This window comes from Symsagittifera roscoffensis, chromosome 7 (genome assembly GCF_963678635.1).
Source record: "Symsagittifera roscoffensis chromosome 7, txSymRosc1.1, whole genome shotgun sequence".
In the NCBI taxonomy this organism is placed as follows: domain Eukaryota; kingdom Metazoa; phylum Xenacoelomorpha; order Acoela; family Convolutidae; genus Symsagittifera; species Symsagittifera roscoffensis.
In genome coordinates, this window is record NC_087068.1 from 45,725,229 (window position 1) to 45,750,934 (window position 25,706).

At 34.2% G+C, this 25,706-nt stretch overlaps 2 protein-coding genes across 3 annotated transcripts in view; one reads left to right on the forward strand and one right to left on the reverse strand.

Annotated features, from left to right (window-relative positions):
• Positions 1-25,706, reverse strand: part of LOC134851724 (fizzy-related protein homolog) — a 213,096-nt gene that overhangs the window by 65,106 nt on the left and 122,284 nt on the right. The window lies entirely within an intron of this gene.
• Positions 8,026-25,706, forward strand: part of LOC134851808 (dipeptidyl aminopeptidase-like protein 6) — a 113,885-nt gene continuing 96,204 nt past the window's right edge. The window contains exon 1 of one of the 2 annotated variants that reach the window (XM_063868046.1): positions 8,026-8,346. The gene's annotated coding sequence lies outside the window, so the exon portion shown is untranslated. The other variant, XM_063868048.1, reaches the window with a different exon arrangement.

Here is a 25,706-nt window from a genome sequence, read left to right on the forward strand (position 1 = left end):
TGGAAATTTTTTTTGGAAAATCCGCCCCCCTCTCGAGAAAATCCTTGATCCGCCCCTGCTCCGACACCTGGTGTAAAATACAAATCTTTTAACCTAATTCTAAGACCAAATACTTTGCCTCAATTTGACTAAGAATAAATTTTAAGATGGATTTCGTTGCCCGCGTACGCGTGAAAGCTCAGAAAAAGCAAAAAACTAATCGAGCCTTCTCGATAGTATCCCATCTTTTTTCAGATTATGATCCAAAAGTTGGAAAATCGAGTTTGAAATATCTCTCATAATTTAAAACCGTTTGTGAATCAGATTAAGAGCAAAATCAAAATGTGGAAATCAAAAAAATGCGAAAAGTAAATACACAAAGGACTCTATGGAAAAAAATGAGTTTCAGGAAATTTTGTAAATGTTTGTTCACAGGAATCATAGAACCCCTTTTTTCCACCTGAACGCGTAGATGTTTTTTCTAATCACAAAAACATTTCATAAATTGGATAGAAAAAAGTTATGATACATAATCCACATACAAAATTGAATGACAAGCAGTTTTTCCTTGAAAAAAATTTTTTTTTTACAAATTTTTTAAAAACTGGCAAATTTTCTATGACTTAAACATGTTTTTTTTTGCTTGAGACTGCTTAGCTTATCAAATAATTTGTTTTTGTTGTTGCGATATATTCATCATATATTTTTCACGCGCAAATTTTCATTCATGATTTTTGATTCATCAAAGAAATGAAAAAATAAAAAAAACTAAGTGATTAAAAAAAAAAAGACTCCGTCGTGAGCGAGAAAAAGTTTAGTTCTCTTGTTAGTCCTAAATTCAAATTCGAATTTCTAAAACAAAAAAAAACGAAAAATATCTATAATTTTTTTATTAATTGGAACTACATATGTAAAAAAAAAAAAAATTAGGCGCTATCGAGCAGAAGCTTTCGAATAAGTTATTAGAAGTTTGAGTCTTGTAAAGTTTCGTTTGAAATTCACAAATGTTTTTGTCAGCTGAGACTGCAATTTTTCGTGCTCAAGAAAAGCACTAGTTATTTCTCGGAGAAGCTACAAAAATTGAAACAAAAACAGAAAACTTTTATTTTTCATTTTTATTGAAAAAAAAACAATAAAAAACTCTTTATTATGGAAATTATTTGTCATAGATACTCATTGTATGAAACTTTTTGTATGATACCAGTTTCAAACGGTTTATTAGTATAAAATTTTGTGATGAGATTTTTTCATAGTATGGTATTGAATTATAAGCCTTTTTGTCTGCTAGTCAGGTTTTCAGAGTTTTTTTTGAAAATATTCTCATATATTTCTCATCTAGAAATCGCTAGTCAAACACGTGAACAGAAACCTAAAAAATTTATAATTATTATCAAAAAATGTTACTATTCGAACAAATTTGGAGGTCTCTTTTATCTAATGTTTCGTTTAAGTTAGTCTGCAAAGCTAGAAATGTTTAGACCAGTTTTCCTCGCCATTGAAAAAAAAAAATTCCAAAAGGTTCCAAAATCCGAAAAAAAGTATTATGCCTTCAATATGATTTTTAATTTGACACTTTCGCATTTTCCTTTGGGTGTCAAACTGGCTGAAAAAAAATTGAAGAAACAGATTTTCTCTCATTTTCCTTCCCGCTCTTTGAGAGCTGTCTGAGCGATATTGAAAAACAATCAATTAGTTCAAACTTTGCTCACACTTATCGTTTCTTGTAGTCCGGTTTCTCATTTTTGCTTGCTCGTTGTTTGATAGTTAAAAAAATTATTCATCCTGAAAGTTCGAGAAACCAATTTGCTGTGTTTGGGATAAAACAAGGATCACAATTTTTTTTTTTCTGTATAAACGCATCATCTCAGGGGCACGATGATTAAAAGCACAGGTTAATTGTGAACCCCATTTTTTCCAAACCGCTGCTGGCATAGGAAAGTATCACAGCAAATTTCGTTGAAAGTGTCATAGCAAATTAAAAAACTAATTTTAGAAAATCTTTAAAAAAATGTTTTTTTTTGCAAATTTCGATGGAAGTGTCATAGCAAACTAAACAAAACTTTATTTCAGATTTTTTTTAATATGGGATGAAATTTCCACTAATTAAAGCATGCAAATACAAGCGATTGATCATTTCGATTTAGTAGGAAATTTTTTGTCAATTCAAAGAGGAATCTGAATTTTCCTAGTGTCCATCCTATCTAGATTTGTGTCTGAAACTTTTCTACGATATTTTTCTCGAAATAAAAGTAACGGCCCAGAGACCCAATTTTTGATAGACACTGGAGCGACTTGCTCTCTTATAATTTATCGTACTTAACAATATTATAGTAAACTACAACTTTAGAACTTCATAAATCCGATTCGAATACAGCAGCAGTTAACGGCGAAAAACTTAAATTTTTAGGATATACAAACTTTAAAGCAAATTTTGTTATTAAGGCCGACTATCCAATAAAAATTGAAGCATGGGTTGCGGCCAAAGAAGGATGTAGGTTTTATACATTATGTATGGGTTTCACTCAGTTTAACTCGAATAATTGAATTCAATTAAGTTTTTTGGGAGGTGCCAAATTGAACGCAAAAAATACACCTTTCGCCATAGTTGCGCTCCATCTTTTCAGGGATTGGTTAAAACAAAAATATTTGACTTAGAATATAACTTGACAGACATCTTCAAATCTCCTTGCACAAATAACACAGTGCATAATCAATTAGAAGCAATCAATTCAGATAGACCCAGTCAAATCTGATTCTTAATTTTAATAACCTAAAAATCAGCTCTTTGAGCTATCGTGAATTACTAATTTGGTTCGCCGAAAACGAATCACTCAAAAAACAGAAGTTATCTCTCAGTTCAAACGACAAATTCATTTGCCAACGATGAGATCAGGTCAAGAAGATACGACTCGATCAACTTCGCGGTTTTCCTTATCTACTGTGCATGCGGTTTTCAATTCAAACCTTGCCAGGGTACATTAAACTACCAATGGTTGGGCGCAAATTGGCATGGCTGTGTACTTCTCGCTATCATTTCGAGATGGGCAATGGGATTCTCAGTTTCTATTCGAATAAGGGTACAACGTGTCTTCGTCAACGTGATGCGCGTTGCAGTATGGCTGATCACTTCTCGTCGTCGATGCATAATTTTCTCTCCGATGGCAGTGCGATATCAGGAGGAACTTTGCCAGTTTCCATGCTTTCGTTGATCTGGATTACAGTGTGCTACTTTTGAACAGACATTTATCATCTGGCCAAGAATGAAAAACAACGGGGGTGTCTATGACAATCAATTAAGATCAACCAATTCAGTAAATTATTTGTTAAATTTCGGGGATTATTGTTACCCGCTCTCGAAACCAAGATAAAACTTGTTCTTAACTTAAATAACCTAAAAATCAGCTGTTTGAGTTATCGCGAAGAATTTACATTGAATTCTTTTTTAACAAACACAATCTTTCAAAGGTGACACCGATTTTATAAAACCGCTGTGATACTTGCCTCAGCGGTATCATTATAGTAGTATAACTGTTATTTGCATTGGCTAAGCACCCTCGATTAGAAATTTTTTGAGCAATTTTCAATTTATGTGTGTACGGTATAAGTCAATTAGATATAATAATGGGTTATAATTGAAACCCGTAGCTTTAAAATTTGACAAATTAACTAAAATTCCCCGAAAAAATTCAATTGCATGATTTCAGTTTGATAACTACCTTTTGAGAAAGTAGCGATTGGTTTCGTTTGCTAAACTGTCGAACTTTTTGCAATTCGATGGAAAGTTATTTGCTTATTATTGCAAGTCGAAACTACAAGAGTAACCAGTATTCCAGCATTCCAAAGTATAAAATTGGACGTTTATGTTTATTTTGAATAATTGAATTTAGTTAGTCAAATTTTAATGACAGGTAAGCAAAAAAACTCTAAAGACAAGTTCGATTCTCAAGATATTGTTCAACTTTCGGTGGTTAATCTTCTGGGCTATCTGTTTTACTTCTAGAAGGAAGCAGTGCAACAGTTCGGAAGTAGTAAAAAAAGCATGGCGGAAAACTTTTTTTGTTTTCAACAGTGCTGTTTTTTTTTCAACATCAGAAAAAAGAAAAAAATTTTCTGAAGGCTTAAGCTCTCACTCATAATAATTAAATCGTGATTTTTTAACTTTTCATTTGATGAGTTTTCACTCAGTGTAACAATAAATCAGAGCGTTTATTTTATGTGAAACCATTTCTGGCTCGATGTTTTCATAAAATTGATTATCGAACCTTTTTTTATCAAAAGTAAATGAAGTATTCTGGAAACAACTATAAGTTAACGACAACGGAACATCTGATACTATAACGTATATGAGAAGCTGATGATGAACAGTCCTTATTCAATGAAATTAAAGTCCAATAACAAGTTAATGTTCTAACTAGATTTGTGCAGACTATGTGCAACTAACTAAAAGGTTAAGCGGAGCGATAGATGTGATGAATTAAAATGTCTTTACTAAAACTAATACGAACAGGCAATTCATGTGGTGAGTTGAATGGTATCTAATCAAATTCGAAGGTCATATTGACATAATACTAAAACAAATCACAACAATCCAATAAAAAAAAATTTAAATCTAAGTAAAAAAACTGATTCCGTATGCAACTATATCCCCGCCAATGAAGGATGAAAAACGTTTACCAATTGCACAAGAATCAAAGTAAACGGACAGGAAGAAATGATGAATCTACTACAATTGAAGTTATTTTTTATGTACAAAGATGAACAAAATGGGTGATTTTAGAGAAATTGCAAATTATGGTATCTAAGTTAAAAATAAATCTATTAGATAATATTACGTTTACCAAAATAGTCTTTGAATCAAAATATTGTAATTTGTTTCTAAATTCTGCGTCAATCCTTGAAGAAGTTTCACTCGCGTCGTCAGTATCTAGAATGTTTGTAGAAGATCTTAGCTGGAGCGTGGGTGTTGATCTACTGGGAGAGATTGCTAGTGTTGTGCGTAGCGGATAAAAGTGGAGTCGTCACGATGGACTGCAATTTAATGAGAACCAAGTTATTTTGGTTTCGGCAACTAACTTTCTTTTCACGGGCAGATCGGTTAGTGGAGTTAGAAAGTACGAGGGTGATCCGCACGAGAAGCTGAGTGTCGAAGGGTTGTTGATGAGGTCTCCTTCTAATATGATGACTTTCGCGTTTTATCACTCCTTCTGTGAGACCTTGTCGACGAGTCTTCATTCTTTGTAAAACCTGTGAGGGCCGATACATCTTCGAGGTCTTGATTGTCACGCTTGGGATTACACCGGTGAAGATTTTTCTGGAGAAGTATCCACTTGCTGAATGAAACGCCAGGTTAATATAAATGGTCCGGAGGTACCGTCGGTCAACTTAATTGAACCTGGGAGTGATCCATGAGTTCGCCACATGTGAAACTTAAACCATGCTTACAAACTGTCGGTGCATCTGGCGAACGATAGCCTTGTTGTTCTCAACGTGGTCGAATTTACGTCTATTAGGCCAACCAGTGAAATTAAATTTAGCGAGGAAGAAGAACCTGAAGTGTTCTGAGGGGACTCGTGTATCACTACAATCTCCGCGCGAGGCTGAGCAATTCCTGGTTGAGACCGGTCTGTGCGTACTCTGGGTAGGTTGCAGGGGTGTTCTCACTATTACTTTCTGTGGAGGAGACAGTTTCCTTTTACATGCTGATATTGAAGGTTGGTTTAAACTCCGCCCAATGGGTGTTGGTTTTAACAAGATTTTTGTAGGGCCGGGAAGCAGTTTTCCTTCGTAAGCTAAATCTGATTTTGAAAAAATGAGGCCGTTCTCTAGTGTGATTGTGTGATCTGAGGAGAGATGACGTTTTCTTTCATGAAAAAGTTTTTCGGGGATTTACGGACTTTTTTAGTTCTTAAGGAGTAGTGGAGGTTCTGGTGCGACTTGCCGCAGGGGGATTGTTATCAACAGACTCCGTCAGAGGTTTCACTAGGCATTACTGGTATCTATCTTCTGCCCCGTTTCTCCTAGTTTTTGGTCCGGCGGTCCAAAATAATTGATTTCCCCTTAAAATAAACGGTTATCAAAGGAAACCAGATCTTTCCATATGTTGTTTGCGGTATGATTAAAAATTTTTTCGAGTGGAGTGCCTTCTATTGAAGGTATTTTAGTAATTTTTAGTTTCCAAATGACTTTCTCGATTGAAAAATTCAGAGAAGGTTTTGGTTACTCGAACGTGACAGAGCCAAAAACTTGATTCTTACAGTATAAACAAATTTTTCAACAAGTACGTTAGATCTATGATCTCCCACTGTACTAAGAATGATTTCAAAAATGATTTATTTGCAAATTGATTGAAAATTGAGAGACAAGAAGCATCACCCATGCTCTACTGGAACTTTTCTTCAGGAAGATGAAAATACTATTTTAAAATTGAAATAACAGAAACTGAAGTCGCGTCGTTCACCACTTTATCGGCAAGGAAATCGTTCACTCTATTGGGTCCAAGAATATGGCGGCTGCATTGTATGATTTGACCAGAATGAAAGATTTTCCCGCAGGTTCAATTCGTCTGACTGCACCATAATAAAATGTTAAGACATTCCTACTAGGTTTGTACAGACTATGTGCAACTATTTAAAAGAATAAAAGAAGTAAATGATGTGTTGAATTAAAGTGTCTGTTCAAAAACTAACACGAACAGAGAATGATCGACCATTGGTCAATTCATGTGGTGCCTGCTATCTATTCAATATCTATTGAATCGAAGCCATTTTAGCTTGTCAAAGTTGTTACGTTAAGCAAACAAAAATTTTATAGAGACCTCAATGTTCAAAAAATTAGCACCAATTTTTGCCAAAAACCAGTTGATTTTACCCAAATTTTTGAGTTTCGATCTGAAACATAATGTGAAAAGAAAAACCTCCAAATAACAAAATCTTTCATTTTTAGAGACTGCAGATAGCATTAAAGCCAATATTGGCAAAGACTGCAGTGATGGCCTTGAGCGATTGTATGCAATAATAAATTTGAAGACTGAGAGCTACTGAAAACTTTTGTGTATTGTTTCTTAAAAGCTGCAGTTCAAAGTTTTTTTTTCAATTTTTGTCACTGTTGAACTTGATTTTTGTTTTCGGCACTCTTGAACGACTATGACGCTTTTAAACTTCGGCACTGTTGATAGACCCTGCTAATTTCGGTCGCGAGACCTAAGCTAAATTAGAAGTCTCGACTGGTTTTTACCGCATTTTCATCTCCAACTTTGACAAAACGGAGTTTGCTTCAATGGCTGAAAATGAACACTAATTTCGAAGACTGTTAAAATGTCAGTGACTTCAAACTTAACATAGTTCTTCCATAACAGTAAGTTTACGGACAGACCACAGATACCTGTTTTGTGTTGTCAATCTCGAGCGGCGCACAAGACATATTGACGTACGGGCTTGCTTGCCCATTTGGTGTTATCTCAAAACTCTTCATGTACCTGCAAAATTAGCAGAAACGTGAGTAGCACGAACGAGTGCTACTTTCTTTTTTGTAGCTCAGACGAGGCTATCATACTGGTCTGATTGAATTGACTTGAAACTGTATCGGAAATTGATTCGGAACGACATATGTTCCGTTTTTTCATCTTTCATTTCATGAGCGAGTTTTTCAAATCTCAACAAAGCGATAAATAATCGCGTGATTGATTCAAAATATATGAAGTTGATCGATCTTAAGCCTGCTATAGTACAAATTCCCATTTTCAATTCCCCATACCCCTTATTGGACTCAATCCTACAGAGAATGGCTTCTCAGTTGGGCTACAAATACAACATTGTTCCAGGAAATCAAACACGTGATTTGTTATTTCAAAGTACCCGTAACTTATCGTTCAATTCATATCAAGTCAGACTTGCTTCTAAACGTCTTCGAGAATTTTCGGCCAGCTGTTCTTCGAATCAAATCACGTTAATGGAAATTCTATCATTCAAAAGCAATAAATTTTGGCAATAAATTTTGGCTATTCAAATTCTCGCGTCACACTTCTTTTTTGATTCTGCTTCAAAACAAATACGAAGAAAAACTTTCAGCTTTGTCTACTTTTTACCTAGCAAAGTAGTGTTTATTCTGCGAAAGTAACCAGTTGGTAATAAATCTGTCGTTTGAAGTTAATATTTCTAACTTATTTCTGCCCAACTTTCATTAGAGCTCAAGAAGTAAATCACTTTCACTCCAATGGTATAAATGTATTACTGAAGTCCATATAAGCAACTGGTCTGTATAAACGTCAAATAGAAGTTAATTCCCAATTCAATTTCCTGGTCAAATTTGACCGCTTATTATTTGAGGATTTCCAATTTTTTTCAAGCCATCCCTTGCTGCGAAAGACAGGTAAGACTGGGATGTCACTTTAACCTGAATATAATTGCTAAATAAATCTAATTGGGAAATCTAATTGCATATGGCCAAGATTTAATGGATCCTTTTTGACCTAATAGTTGTCACTGGAAAAGACAGGTGAGAATTAAATGTCATTTTTATCTTAACTCTTCAAAATTATTATCACAAGTGAGCAAAAATTACTACTTTCCTTCAAGAATTTTTTCTATAAAAAGAAACTATTTTAAGTAAAAACAAGATAACTTGTTTGTCAGGTCAAAACACTGAAAGTTCTGACTACCCCCGCATACAACTGAAATAAAAATTGGAAAAATGACTCTACCCGCACCGAGCGCCCATGTATCATCATCGATTAAATTGTCACAATCTGATCAGTATCTATAAAATTACAAAATAATCAATTATAATCTATTAAAAATGGATGATAATCCTTATACGTTTTATGCCAATTATGATCGATTATAATGGATTTTTTGAGACTTTAATCATAAAATTTACTGTTTTTAATCAAAGTTAGCTAATTTCTTGTTTAGTGAATTGCTAATTGCTACGTATTACGTTTCGTAAAATGTTACATTTCACATTAAAATTCAAGTTTTTTTCGTCTCTACTTTTTTAATTTACCCTCCCCTTATTAGCTGAAGAGGAGGTAAAAAAAATCGAGGGGTTATGTTGAAACATGGCATTTAGTAAAGTCATGGCATACATTTTGCAAGTTTCTTCAATTTTCTTCATTTTAACCAAAATAATCGATTTTAGTTCTAAAAAATTGGATTATAATAAATTATAATGGATTATAATTGATTTTTAGTTCAAAATTTATTGACTATAATGGATTATTTTGGCAATAAAAATCGATTACTTTGCCTTAAATAATGGATTATAATTGATTATAATAGACTTTTTTTATTCAAAAAAAGTCTGCTATAATGGCAATAGAATCGATATCGTGGTCTAGTTTTACATCTTTAATGGATTATAATGGATCATTTTTGGGTCGGCAATCCATTTTAATCGATTTGAATCGATGGGCGCTCGGTGCCGGTATATTTATCATTTCGCTGTAAGCAACACAAAAGAACATGTGCAGAGTCTGGCATTGTATCAATAAAACCCAATTGGTGACCTCAATTCAATTTAGAATGACATAATTGCCGCTGACGCGTGATATAAGAACGCAGAATATTGCGCGTTAATTACTGCAAACTCGCCAAACTATATTTTTTTGATCTCCTGTAATGTTGTAAAAATTGATCACACATAAGAAATCCTGAAATAAGTTTCAAAGCGATCGGCTAGATATTCTGAGAAATACCACACCAATTATAAATTTTTCGCAACTATCTTCGAAAACCGAAAATTGGAACGATGCCCTGAATTTTCCAGCCACCTTTTACGTCTATGAAAGAAATTTGGATAGAAAATTTTTTTAAAATTCTTCAAGAGATGGATGATATTTCATTAAAAGTTTCGAAAAAAATGGACAAAAGTTGACAAAAAAATCTTCAAGAAAAGATTTCAAAACTTTTTTAAAGTAAGAGTTTTAAAAGATAATTTTTCTAAAATTTTTACTTCCACACATTATTTTAAGTACAAAGTGTCTGGCAACAAACAACACAAAGTATATAGCTCTTTTTTTTCCAATTTAGCCAAAAATTGGTGCTACTTCATAACTCGAAATTTGTCTGAAGAAAAAAACCCACTACGAGGACAAATAGTCAGTCGCTTTTAAAATTGATGTTCGAGAAAACGTCTCGTATCAGGTAAAAATTCATTAATAGTAATGCCCTGATTTTCTTTAAAATCTTATAATATTGTTTTAACTTTCGAAAGGTTGATGAAAATTTCAATTAAAAAAATGAAAATTTTATACATTTTTTTTGTTTTTTTTTGAAAATTTCTCCCTGTTAAGCATGAACTGATTTTTGTGTTTAGCAACGTATCTTTTGGACTAAATTTTTTGGCTCGAAATGGTTTTAAAAGGGTTCTCAGAGTGATTAAACGGCCGCTAACGCATTGTTAACAGTTCAAAATTTATAGCGCGTTAACTATCAGAGTTTGATCAATATAGCAACTTTATATCATTTAAAATTTCTGTCAAAAACTGTTAAATAACAGACGAAGCTGGTTACAATAAACAGAAGAGTGCTGGTAATCAGAAATCAATCTAATGTAAGGAAAAATTTGATAAACTTTGAATTTTGAGTTCAATTTATTTTTTTAAATCCCTCAACATCAAATAGTAAGTGTTTAATTAGAGTGGTACAGAGATTTAATACGACCAATGGGGTTGTCACAACTCACTTAAGATTATTTTCGAATTTAAAATTGTTCGCCATGCTTCTACAGCTCGCAAGTATATTTTAAGCCTTGCACATGGCTTACTTAGTTGGCAATATTCAAACCGTGAAAACTGTAGACAAATAATCGCAGTTAAATTATTTTTAGCACTCAAACTCAGTGAGTGTTTTTCATTTGAATTTTTTTTGACCTTTTTTATTTGAATAGTTGAAATGAGTCTAGATAAAATCAAGCCCTGAATTTTTCGACTACGTTTGAATATCTAGCAATAGGTTTGGTTTTTAGAAAATGTGTGATATTTAAAAAAGTTTTTTTTTTAGTTTTTTTTTAGTTTTTCTCCCACACGCTATTTTAAGTACAAAGAGATATGTTTCGCTGATAGCAAAGTATCAAGTAGATCAAATTGCTCGCCTCAATTCTATTTGGAACGATTTATATGACGGATTAAATCTCCGTTTATGTAAATGGGTGGCGTCCCTCATGCTTGAAGGACCGAATGCTTGAAATTTAGTTTAGCTTACTTTCAGCCAATCAGAATTGAGTATTCAAAATCTCAAGGTAAACCGTGAAAATCTCAAAGTAAGAAAATAAATCCAGGTCATTAGTGTTAATACTGACCGACTAGATAATAAGCAGATGACTTTTCAAGACTGAAAATTCTTATGAACTTGAACTCATAAATTTTGATTTTTATCTAAATAGTATTGCGGTTGTAACCCGAAATTTGTAATATTTCTGATTAATTTTCATTGATTTGAAACATTTTCTGTTAATATTGACTTCGATTTTGTGAGAAAGGCAGGTAGCCAATAGGAACGCTTAGCGATTTTGATTGGTTGAAACTTTTCAAGCATTCGGTCCTTCAAGCATGAGAACCCTCCCCATGTAAATGTATCAAACGTTAGTTGTCCCAAATTGGCAATCTATTTTAAAGGACAAAACTTCACAAAAAATAATCACAGGTGGATTTTTTTTTTAAACTTGAGCTCAGGACAACAAAATTTTTATAATGGTAAAAAGAAATTCCGTTAATAATTGCTAGTTAAAATGTCGAAATTTTTACTGGAGAACAAAAACCACTTCGAAAGAATTTGGAACAAAAATCATCCCAAGCATAATTGTTCCGCACTTTCTTCGAAATTAGTCGGAACAAAAATCATCCGAAGCATATATAATCCGTCACTTTCTTTGAAAATTGAAACAGAATGATAAATTGTCTCCAATATCTTATGGTTATATCTCCGATTCTGCAGAAACTTGGACGAACACTTTTTAACTCGTTGGGAATTGAATAAAATTCCCGTTGCCATATACTTAACCATTCTCCCATGTTTCTAGAGGAATACTGATCAAGCCTCATTTTGAGGCAGTACCAGACATTGTCCAAGTTAAAGTCAAAGTTGGGTAAGCGGGCGAACCAGATTGAAATCACGACGAAACCAAAGATTTTAAGGAACCCCATGACCTAACTTATTGGGGACATGGCCAGGTGTTTTATCGTGCTGTAACACGCTGGCTTCGCCCAGAAAAAGAGCACATAATACTGGTCACCCCCAGTACATTGACCACTCTGAAACTACAAGCATGCCAGAATCTAAGATCTCAAAACCCAAAAAGGACTCTCTGGCAACCGGGTAATTTTGGGAGCAAATACTTCCGGTGGTGTTCAAACAAACTGTACACGTTCAGCGGATGAACAAACTCATGTTTCGTCGCTGAAAACCATTTTCAACATTATTCCAGCTGGTTGTCCCTCTTTTTGCTGGTTGACCACCATAAACAAAAAAATCTAATCATCTAATACCATAAACTAGGTCTATGAAAGAATGCATATGTCATACAAATTTCATACGTTTTGCAAAACGAGTGTGATCGAATTTTAAAGGTGTTTTTTGTTGTCTTGGTACCAATTATGCTGCTTCAGATCGGGTTTCCAATTCCTACCATAAAAACTGTACTTAACCAATGTTATGCGCATTTTTCTGCTAGAGGGGACACAAGACAGGCTGTCATCAGTCCAGCTGGCTGTTAGGGTCAGTTAAAACTCAAACAAAGTAACAAAAATTGCTTGGATTTCCCTAGATTTACTGCTAGCACCCGACAAATTTTGTACTTAGACAGGTACAAATTGTCACATAAAAAATTTGGAACAACCAATCAAAAATTTTGGTAAGAGTTTTCGCATTGCCAGAGGAGTATTTTTTAAAACCAATTGTACGTTTTTCAAAGATGAACTTGAAAAAACTAGAAGAATACAGAAATTTGATTCAACAATTAGAAACGGAAAGCCACCAGAAACGGCCCAAATGTGAACTAACATGCAATCTCAGTTGCGACAATTGTCTCCAGGGTTGGTACAAACAAACAAAATGGTATATCAAGCTTTTGAACCAACTGTGGTCGAACTTTTTTCTGGTTATTAACCCATTTCCTGGAGAAAATTTAAATATTCGAAACTGGTTCTTATTATTTCCGAAAAAGTTTTTTGATTCAAAACTGGTTTTTATGATTTCAGCTCGAACTATTATTTATGTTTTCAAACGTAGACGGACGTTTTCGAGCTCTGAGCTCATAACTGAACATATAACTGAAACGATGTTCTGGAGTTTTGGAGTTTTGGAGTTTTGAAAATACCGTTTGCGATCATTTATGTTTTTTTTTGTATTTCATCTATTTAGGGGTAGCAGAGGCAATTGCAAATTATTATCGCAAATCAAACCAAATAGGAGCAGTTTCTGCTAATCTATAAAAAACAATGCGTTACTTACGAGGCCAAAATATGCATTCTGTGCATTGTAAGCGGATTTCGCAACTGGCCAAAATCAGATTTGTCGCGGAATCCGCATCATTGCTATTTTTCTTTGATCTTCTTTGCTGTTGTGGATTCCACAAACAAAAACCCCAAAAACTGTACCTCTCAAAATCGCTGCAAAAATAGGCGAATTTGCGGAATCCCGAACAGTTTGTGGAATACACAAACAAATAATAAAAAAGTGTATAGTTAAATTGAGCTGTTGCGGAATCCGCTTCTGTAAGCGGAAACCGCAAATTGTAACTGGAATCCGCAAACTGCAAGTGGAATCCGCATTTTGTTTGCTTGTATGTATATATGTAGTAGCGTTTAAAGTTATATCTTTTTTATTACTAGGTGGTCACTAGCAAGTTCAATCTCAATTACCAAACTACTATGTTCATCAGCTACCTGTTGAAATGTCTAATGTTCGATCTCGATTTCTGTCAAACACCCAGCTTCAGTATTTCGGATTGATGGAATCCCAAATACTGACCTAATTCGGCGATATGATGTGCATTGTGTTTTTAAACACCCTCAACCGAACGATACCAAATAATGAATTCATTCGGTGTTGTGTTTCGAAAATAGTGATCACAGAAATTGTTTGCTTGGATATGTATCCTAAATACTAAAAAATGACATCCACCAATTTAGTTAACAAATGTCTTATAATTTGTTTGTGGATTCCACTAACAATGGTTATGTCCTTGCTTACAAATTCCTCATTGCTAAAGATACCAACTCCAGCTCTTGTTTTTAATTGTTCAAAAGCAAGTTCAGTAATAAACAAAATTCGGATTCCACTTACTTTTTGCGGAATCTACTAACAGTTGCGGAACCCAAAATAACTAGCTATATTCGATTGTTGCAGAATCCGCGACACAACAATTAATCCGACAAAATTTACGCTACAGTTATTTCTACGCGGAATCCACGGAAGTTTTGTAAATGGAGTCCGCTTACATTTGGGAGCATCTTTAGAGATTAGTTTCTGAAACCCAGGAACATTCAAATCTAAACTTGTGCGCCAATTCAGTGTTCAGTTTGGCCTCGTAATGATACAAATGTTTCATGTTACAATTGCGCGTGGGAAAACACTCCCTTTTGTAACGAAAGTAGCGGAAAATTTATAGTCCCGGTGGTTTTTCTTCAGACAAGCTTCAACTTTTTAACTAGCTATTTTTGACAAATTTTTTATATCATTCAAAAAGTGTTACTGTCCTGTGCTTAATTTTTAAAAGACTTATTTTTTGGGGTGTTTAAAGATTGCCAATTTGGCCAGTTTGGAACAATTAACGCTCGATATATTTCGCGCTATTAATGAGTAAGCGGACATTAAATCTGACGTAGAAATCGTTCCAAATTGGTTGGATTAAGCTTATTGGCCATAATTAATTTTTTAATTGAAACAAATTCTATCTTTTTGTACTTTATATGGCGTGTGGATTGATGATTTTCACAACAAAATCTCAAATTTTTTTAAATTCCATTCATTTTTTGCAATTGATTTTTTGATATTATCACTGTTCCATCAGTCTCAAAAGGTAATCGGATTATTTAGGGCTTTGCCTTGATACGAGCAGTCTTACTTATTTTACAATTAACGTTTTTTGTTCCAATTTGGTAATGATAGTAACAGAATATTTGTGCTCGGGGTGTTTTTTTTCACGCTGGCAGGTTCTCAGACAAACTCAAAAAACTCTTAACATAGTTAATAACATACCAAAATAACATGGACGCAACTGCAAGAATTTAGTTTTAAGGTGGAAATTTATAATGAACATATGTTTACGTATAATATACAAGTATCATATAGGGAGGTAACGTTAAATGTAAGCCCTAAATATACACAGGAGATGAATTCAATTTAGCTTAAAAAAACTTGTTTCACTTTTAAGAAAGATACTGTGATAAAATGAGTTTTTCGGCCATTTGCTCCAGCTCTCTCCCTGGACTTCCTTGAACGTGCTCGTTGACCTCTGTTACTTTTTTTGACGATCTTATAGATCAGTACGCCTCCTAGTTTTGTTACGCCACTCTTTTGTCTTGTAGAGCGTCCCGCCGGTTTCTTTGGCTCGTCTGGCCGTTGGATTCCGATGTCTTTGCTTCACTGCCGTCGTTTGCGCTTCCGAATTTCCCCTCTTTTGCGGTACTTGTGCTTTTCGCACTCGTCGTTTTCATCGGTTCGTCGTCTTCGCTCTCGTTGCTACTCGGTTCCTCGATTCTGCGTCTCAATTATTTATCGCATTTTTCTGGTTGGCTTCGTTTGTTCGCTGTTTTTTGCTTTGACTTTTCCGCCCCTGGAGGTAGCGTGTCAACCAGTGTGTGTGTGTGTGTGCGTGTGTGTGTGTGTGTGTGTGTGTGTGATGGCCCCGCTTTCGATGGACTTTCTGATGATTTGTTCCGCGTGGTGTGCTGGGTGTCCGTAGATTATTCTCATCCCCTTCGGGTCTAGACGGATCACCGTTTTGTCCCTGCAAATATCCTTTTTTTATTTGAACAGTATAAGGTGTTAGTGTTTCATTATTAGTGTTTAACTTTTGATACCTTCGTGGATCTTTTGGGTTGATTGCCACTTCTTTTGATAGACTACGGTTGTACTGGCCTTGTGATTTTTGCGCCATGGTGATGCAAACTGGTGCTCCTCTTACAACCTCAACTTTTTCGGGATTTGTGGTGCTAATATCACTTTGCTTCGCTTCTCCCAATCGCTCATTGTGATATCGATTTCGTCATCGCGTCGGTTTGCTTCATCTAAACATTGTGGTTTTTGGTTAAATACAATTGTCCAATTCAAGTTTCTTAACCATGGTTTTTTGGTTAGGTTGCGGAGTACAGAATCCTGACGCCTGGCTTTTGAGTAATTTCTTAAAGTACCTGTGAGTTGATAGATAAACCGGAAAGAACTTTATGACAGTTTTCAATTTTTTGCTAGATCAGACATATGCGGACGGCCAATGAGAGACAGCATCAACAGCTACTTATGCGTATAATTTACGTTCCGTTCGAAAGGACATAATTTTTTACATGCGTTTTTGGTCACGTTTCATACAGGACCAATAGGTATGTGTTCCAAGGTAAAAATCAGAGCACCACTTCTATAACATCTTCTGCCTTCTTGCGTATTTTTCCCTGGTGTGCTTTCTCTTTCTCCTCGCCCTCGATTTTCAAAATATTACGCTCATCTTCTGATGTTACTGACTGACTGGCACTTGCTTAATGGATAAAGGCAGCGCCGACGATGCTGGTTCTGGTTTTCCGGTGTACGATATGTATATGTGTTTTTTCTTCGTTCGTTTGATAGCGCCATACGGTAAAAACTCCTCGTGCCAGGTGTTAACACCCTCTGACAGTCAGACCTCTTCATATCATGATGATTATGTCTCGGTTAATTTCCTCCGCATTGGCCAAGTCACACACAGCGGCCCACTACCGTAGTCAGCTCGGCGTAGAAATTCTCGAAAGTCTCGTTCTCCCTCTGTTTTCTGACATAGAATAAGCCACTCTCGTGAATGACGTTCCTTAAGCGCTCGAAAAACTCAGTCAAGGCATCCATTAGCATAGGGTACTTTTGGGTCTTGACTTTGACCGCCTGTTTCCGAGCCTTGAGAATACGTTTGGCCTCGTCCCCGATGCATAAATATAAATAAAAAATTTTTCTCTGACTCCATACGATTCGTTTTGTCTGCGTCTGCGGTAATGACGCAACCGCCGTTGCGTTTAACGGCACGTCGTAGTAAAAGTCGTCGGGGTCAGCGTCGTACTTTGCTATCATTCTCCAATGGAATTTGATGATCCATTCCTCCCAGTAAGCAAGCGGTTCCGGGGTCTGTGAGTCTCAAAATGTTACTTTAAGGGATTTTTCCCCACTTTTTTATGCGCTGACTGTGCCCTGATGTCAACGTGAAAATGGACGAAGAAAGAATTTCAATTAGAATAAGGCAATTATATGGTTCAGAAACAAAATATGAAGTGCACCCTTTGTTTAAGCATGCTCGAGACAAGCTAGAGGTAAGCAAGGTCACGCTGGCAGGTCCTCAGACAAACTCAATAAAATCTTTACATAGTCAATAACCTACCCCCACATCGATTTGCCCCTTCGCATCTTACTACATCACCGTGAATTTTACATAGCGCGTGGGGGAAAAGATTCAATTGAATCCGAAAAAAAAATGTTTCAACTCGATTTCCTATCTTGGAGAAGTCAAAACACCCAAAGATTTTTTATCTTCCCAATTTAATTTAACGCAATGCCGGAAAGGAAATGCAGTGCCGAGTGTAACGAGTGTATAAACATGGGAAAGGATTGAAAATAGGCGAAAAACTGAGAAGGTGTTTAACGTCCTTAATAAACAACCCAAAACAAGTTGTCGAAAACACAAAAAGTACAGTTTGCAAATTCGGCAAATGCCCTAGATCTATACTCCTTCGCTTTTTCAAAAACAAACATAGACCTAAGATTGGCCGAAACAGAGTGTTTTTAATGCTCTGGGAGCGCTCGGAAAATCAATTTAGTCAACCCAAAGAAAAGGTCGACATAATTTTCGAAAGTTTTTTAAACATCCGCAACCCCCCCCCCCCCCCCCCCGTGAAAAAACTAAATCGGGCTGATTTAGGTTTTTCACGGAGGGGGGGGGGGGGTTGCGGCATTTTTTAAAACTTTCGAAAATTATGTCGACGTTTTCTTTAGGTTGACTAAATTGAATTTCCGAGCGCTCCCAGGGCATTAAAAAGACCCTGTTTCGGCCAATCTTTATACGTCGCAGGCTAAATTGTGAAAAGGCGTTTTTATGCATTTTTTGGAAAATTTTGACCGAGAAATCAGTTTTTTTTGGCACGCGATTCGCCCTCAAAATTAGTAAACTATGGCGCCAAAGGCGCCTTATGAAAAATTTTATGGTACTTCACAAAAATGGGCCGGCAGCTTCCGCTACGCCCTCCCCAAAATCCGCTGTCAGTGTTGGCAATTAAACTCAGAAATGTTGACAACGGATTGAACAGAGGCAGCAGAAGTTTATAATGTGTTTAACGTTTTTCATCGAAGAACGACGCAAAAAACTACTCTAAGTTGGCCCCAAGCAGTATTCAAACCCCGGAGAAAACTTTAGAATCCCCATGAAAAATCCTCCGCATTTTTGAAACTTGTAGAGCGTGAAAGGAATTCTTAGTTAGAATCTTTTCATTAAAGATTATTTTAGTTCAAAATATTATGTCAAGCGGAGAAATCGAACGCTGCACACGCGTTGAAAACTGCTCATTGTCCAGTGGCGACTTAACAAACAAAAAATTTTGAAGTGTTTTTGCTTAAGAGAAAAAATTGAAAAAGCTACTTGACACCTTTTTGCTTGATACATATAATAAACAGCATATTTTTACTCATTGCCTTTTTCTATAAATTAAGTCTATCAAAGCTAACACAAATATCGAATTCTTACTGTAAATTCGCCTGTGAATCTCATTTCCTGGTAACGTCGGTCGGTAAACATCTTTTAATCCCATCGGCCTATGATGTCAAGACTATTGCATATTTTTATTGCAAATCCAATTTCAACTATCAAAACCACAACTATAGGCTGTTTCTTTGATATAAGTATATATTTCAGATGATACAATTCGGGCAATTGACTTTTATTTGCACTTCGCTAACTGAACTAGGTCAGCTTTTTTTTATTTGAACCGTTTTTGAAGCCTGAATTAATTGGTATCATTTTGAAATATTAATTTTGAACTTTGATTTTGATTAAATCTTCAAATGCAAACATTTTCTTGGGAGTTCAAGTTTTGATTTACCAGGTTTGTCAGTAATAGAATAGTTCAAGAACATTCAATTTATTATTATTCGACCGTTAAATCGCTTTAGTTTTTTCTTTTAAAAACATCGAAATCATTCTAAGAACGTGCCAAATTGATTAGGTTTTTAATGGTAATAGCTGCGCGTTTTTTTATATTTGTGGAAATAACTTCGGTCGCGCTTATGCCAGCTTAATTTTACTTTTTGTCTGTTTTTTCCTTTTCAAACTGTTATTTTTACATTTCAGGGGTTTTTCTTGAAGGGAGATATTGAGAGCTTATTGAGGATCTGAAAGGCTTTGAGATTTTGATAATTGGGATTATTCTGACTAATTACCGAAAACCAGACAGTGCGGCAGGCACTTGTTTCATTTCAGTCGCAGTAGAATTTCACTTGACTGGCTGGCTCCTGATGTTTTTCAGATATTATTTTTCAAATCGACATGACTGAAGCTTACCCTTTTGCACAAATAAATACATCAATTCATTTTTTTTCTGTGAAAATTTTTTGATTTTGTTTCAGATATAACGTTTAGAAATTGTTCCAACCTCATTTTGTTTAACGAGAAAAATTTTACTGAATAAACTGATTTTAAATATATAGCCAATTTGAAGATAAACGAAAAGAGAGCAACATAAAAACGATTTTTCCCTCTATTTAATGACTGCTGTTTTTCGAGAACCAATCAATTTCATTACCAACAAAACTTATCAGCTTGTGAATTGTTTGCTGTTGTCATAGATTTTCAAATCAAAATTCGAAGATCCAAAATTTGAAGATCGCCTGCCTTCCAAAGTTTGAAGATCCACGGTAAGTGACGTGACTGCTGTAAACTTTTCTCATAGATGTAAATGAGGAGCGACATCATCTCAAGTTTTTTTTTAATTCACACTGGTTTGTCTCTAAAATTCAAAGTCAACATTAAAATAATAAGTGCTAGTCTTGGTCTTAAATACAACTTGACTCCGTCCGCCGAGATTGAGAAAAAATTACTTCGAAATACTGCTGTCAAATTACAAGACATTACTACATCCAGGATAAAACTTCTTCCAATTAGCACGTTTTTCTATTTTTACTCCTATTACGGTCGACCCTAGTTACATCTAGTAATATAGCATCACAGCATCATAAAAAGTGGTAAAATAGCATTATTTTTGTAACTTTTGAAGTCTACACTTTTAAGCTGTGCTCAACCGTGCTCGACTCATGCGAGATATGTTTCGACCGTCTCGGCCGAATTCGGGTGTTTTTCGACAACCAATTATCTTGAGTTATCCAAACTTAAAAATTATAATTTATGATTTTCGGGTATTTATCAGATGCTTTTTTATCAGAATGAAATCATTGGGTTAATTGCAACTTAAATGCTTTGTTGTGATGCATTATTTTTGAGCATTTTTATGCATTATGTAGAAATAATTCAACCTTAATTAAGCATATGCGAATTTTGTACCTAGTAACAAATCTCCCCTATCTTACAAAAAGGGGGAAATAGTTAAAGAGATCCAGCTAACTCCTATTTAAAAAAATAAGCAAAAAAAAAAGGATGTTGCGGCAAAAAGGTTGTGCAGCTTCGGCTGTTATAAAATACCATGGATGACGTTCATACAAGAAAAATGCCTCTCATACAGTTTCATATATGGAGTCTATGGCAAAAATGTTTATTATACAACATTCATAGAATCATTTTTTTTTCATTCAAAAGTTTTTTTTTCTAAAAAAACCTAAATTTGTTTAAGACTCAACCAAAAAAAATCGTGGCAGTTTTGAGTACATGAGAGCCATTGTGGCATCAAGAAAAAAAACGTTTGAAAAAAAAATGATACTTGTCATCATACAATTTATGATACAATTTCATATGTGAAAATCATAAGAAATGCAAATTCATTTTTTTTCTATGGCAAAAATACATATTGAAGCAAAAATTTTTATCTCCTTTTTAGTTTCAAACTTGCTTCTGTGCTCAAATATGCTTTTTACGAACAAAAAATTATCCATGCATAACTTGACACGTTGCGTCTGCAAAGGTAGTCCAGGTTGAGTTTTTCACCCAAAAAATCCGAAAAGCACAAGCAAGCGTTTTTTAATGCTTTTTTTTGCTTTCGAATGCAAGGATAAACATAATGTAAAAAACAAGCCTCAACCACCGAAAGGTTCAAAAAAAATTTTTGTATCCATATACGAAAAGGTCGTTTTTGATATGTAATTCTGCGTGAAAAAACTATCATTAACGTACATGGCTAGAATCACCGCTCCTAGTTTATCTGCGTGGTAGCTGCCAGTAACACTCGGGGTTTTCTCATAACAGAATATCCTTGTTTAGTTGTGCTTCAGATGAAATTCAAAATTCCAAAACATTTTTTTAAATATATGGAAAAAACGCTTCTACTACAATTTCATTGTAAGAAAAAAAACTTGTCATTCAATTTCATAGTACAAAAAATTGCTTTTGCTTTTTTCAAGAAGTTTTTCAATTAAACGTTGGGTGAATTGCTTGTTATTTATTTCCAGAATGAGGTAAAATAAGTTTTGTGAAATTTCATTGAATGAAAAACGTGCTGACTTTGCTTTTTTCATACAACTGTTTCAGTCCAGAAAATTGTATAAACTTTTTTGATAAACATTTTTCATAGTATGAAAATGTATGGTAGGCATATGCTTTGTGTAGATCGAGTTTTATACCCAATCATCTATAATGCTCAACTCGGATTGTAAATTCAATCTGGCTAGAGGGCATGAATTTCGAACAATCCGCTACTAAGCGCAAATTGTTAGCAGATAAAAATACGAAATTATTGAAGCTAAAATGTGAATAATAAAGCAAGTGAAAAGATTTACTTTAATCAGATGTTACTGTCTAGCTTTTCCCGACTTCCTCAAAAAACTGAATATTTGTTCCAGGTTGTTTTTTTTCTGTCAATTTTCGACTTTTTAACTGCGAAGGTTTTTACGGAAAATGTTGCTATCTGGATATCAATTTTAAAAAAAACCACCCGAGATCATTTTCGTTAAGCTATATGTTTTTGACTAATTTAGCTAGCTTGTTCTCTTCTTATATTCTCTTCTTATAACAAGCTTAAGTGCGGACTAATGCCTTCTAAATTAATTTGAAGCAAACCATTTGGTTTTGTTGTTAGGACAAATATTAAACACATCCCCTTGCAAATAAAGTTGCCGTTTTTTCTTCGTTTTTTTTTCGTCATCACAAAATTTTTTAATTGGCCTTAAAGTGCAGTCTTCATTCAGGTTTGAGCCCTGAATAATCCGAATGCCCTATGAAAATTGTCTCAAATAGCTTTGGTGAATAAAACTCTGACGAAGTCTCAGTTTCGAAGTGTTGTTTTTCATCCCTCAGCAGCCGTATAGATAAGTGTAATAAAAAAATGTAGGGATTGATAATGACTAATTAGCTTTTCACTCTGATTTTGAGTTCGGGAAACTTTGCTGCGCATAAATGTTTTGCGTTGCGTTTTTTTAGCATCGCAATTATATATTTTGAGGTTAGTTTCACTATTTTGCCCAGAGCATTGTCAGCTTTCAAATCCCTAAAACTTTACCATAAAACATAAACATAATTTTACCGGAAGGAGCCCATATTTTTATTGAATTATCATATTTTTTTCTTCAAAATTTTTTGTTTCGATTGGCAGTGATAGCTTTATTCCAATAGAAATGGTATTTTTACGCAGAATTACTATTACCGAGGTTACGATATGCGAAAAAAAATTAGAATGTGCATAGAGTCCTTAATATACTAGCAAAACCAAAAGAAACAATTCCCTAGACAAACTCTTTCAGTCGCAATAATAACCGCAAGAAAAATTGAGCAATTTTTTTTATTCTAGAAGTTTGTAAAGTAACAGAAATTGATCGAAATAAACCTCCAAATATTTTAAAGCAGCAAAATGCTACAATTCGTTTCATAGTTGCTCAAAAAAGCGATAAAAACGCGCATTATTTTTTATCCGAAATTGATCTAATTAGCTCAAGATGTTTTGTAATACTCCGTTCTGTTATGTGCTTGATACTGAACGAACCAAAACGTTTAAATAAACGTGGGATTGACAAACAAAATTTTAGTCAAAGACTACCTGAAAAAACGTAAATAACTATGCAAAGGCTAATTAACTTGAGAAAAAATGTGAAACTGGGTGAGGTGAGACCACAAAATTAATTCTCTATGTTTCAAATAATTAGGAACAAAAGCAAACAGCTCACAAAAAGATATAAAAGTCAGACTATAATCCATTATAATTGATTGAAATGGATTTGCTTTCTTTCGAAAAAACTTTCAAAATAAGTTAAAAATATTCGATAATTATTGTTCAAGATAATGTTTTTTGCACTAAAAAATTTAGTATTAAAGCCCATTTCCAACCAATTGTAATCAATGGTTCCACAATTTAGAGACAGGCTATTAATGTTTAAAATTTCATATTGTTTTCCATAAAGTAACAAGAAATACGGATAACTGTGCATCTAGCACAGGAAATTCCGGTCACAGTTTAACTGCAAAGTATAGTTTTTGAAAGTTATTTCGACTTTGCTTTGACGTCTATCATTTTAATATAAGGTACTGAAAATTAAAAACTGTTTGAATACAAAACAAATAGTTTTTATGTTTAAAAAAATCATCGTGAAGAGTGATTCTTCACTCAAAAATTATCTAAAAGCATAAAAATTAACTCAATTGATCAAAGTTAGCTTATTGATCAAATCCCTTTTTTGTAAAAAGGCTCAAATCCCTTCATTGTAACATATTGACAAATCGGATAACACAGGAAAATACAAGCTTGTTTTTTGAATTTTTTTTATGAGTTAGTGTGATGCAGTTTACCTAAATGATGTAAAATTCTACCGGAAAAATGAAATTTTTATAAAGATTCAAAAAAGATCATTTCAGATGTGCTGTCAATTTTCTGGTCTTTCCGCCACGTTTTTGGATCTATAAAAGAAGTCTAAAAATATCTCATGTCGAAAATTGATGCAGAATTTTGATTAGAGGCTTGCCTCCTCAATAATTTTGCCTTGATTTTAACGTTATGTAAGTCATCAAAAACTGTTTTTTCATGATTTTTTCCACCTAACTTAATTGCCGTTTCTAAAGAAAAAGAAAAAATTTTCTGTAAAAAAAATTCAAATTTTTTTCCATTTTTCTTACTATTAATTGTTTTTAATTTTTTTTTCAACCAGTTGGGTCATTTTTTTTTGATATTGCTTGTCTTATATTAATTTTACTTCAAAATTCTGTTTAGAATAGTTAATGTGGTGCAAAAGTTCATTTCTGCATGCGCAGCCACTTGCGACTCTCTTTGAACGTGGGTTTTGATATTTTTCCTATGATAAACATTTGACTGGACACGTTTTTTTGTAATTAGGACTTTTGAATATTTGCGCTAGGAGTTGTTTTCTTTCTCTATACGAATTTCGAATTCTTAACTTGCAATTCTTAGTTAATTTTTCAATCAGTCAAAAAGTATTGTTGTCGTGAACTGAAATTTAAAGAGATATTTGACCTGTCAGTTTTTTGCGTAAAAGTTATGGAGGTTTGACTATTGCCAACTTGACAAGTTTGGGAAAACTAACGCGCGAGATGTTTCGAGCTATTAACGCATTAGCGGAGATTTACCCCGTCAAAGGAGTCCTTCCAAATTGAATTGAGGCATGCTAGGTAGTCCATTCAATTCTCAGCTGTAGCCAAATCATTTTGTTCTTTACATAGCGTATGGTGGTAAAAATTGATTTTTGTTTCTATTTTTTTTGAAGCGAACACTACTTCATAGCCTTTTAAAAACAATCAGAACAGTAAGAGGCTGGCTCTAATTTTAGCCGTCTTGTTTCATTATCTTGCATTCAAAGTTTTGAATAATTCTAAAAAAAATTAAAGATTGTCAGATAATAAAAACAACTGCTTACTTTTTTGCAAATTCATAAATGTTAGATGCAAATATTTTCCTAGAAAAACAAAAAGTCAAACAAAGTATTTCTTTTTAGCGAAATAGAATCAGAGATGTTCAAAAGCGGAGCGTGAAATTGTTGTAGTAATTGATGAATTATGAAAGCCAGCATATTTTCGTGACTTATAAAGCAATTTCCTGCGGCTGAGAGATTTCTTGTTAAAATAGAAACTAACTGCTTTCCTCTGAAATTGCTTTCTTATTCATTATAAGTACTTTCTATCTGCTTAGAGTGCTTTTTTGTTGCCATATTTATAGCAAACTGTCAGTTTATAAAAAACTTATTGTTTAAAACAGCAATCGTCCTCCTTGCGTTTTTTGAATTTTTTTTTCGATTTATGCAATCTTTTTGATTTTTTAAAATAAACTTCACAAATGAATGATTAAAGCAAAAAACTTATCAAAGTCTCAATTACCTTAAAATATTTCAACATTGAATTTTTCCAAAAAAATGTGTAATTGGTGCAGTTTTTAATGCAAATTCTTCAATATGACTGAAATGGATTTT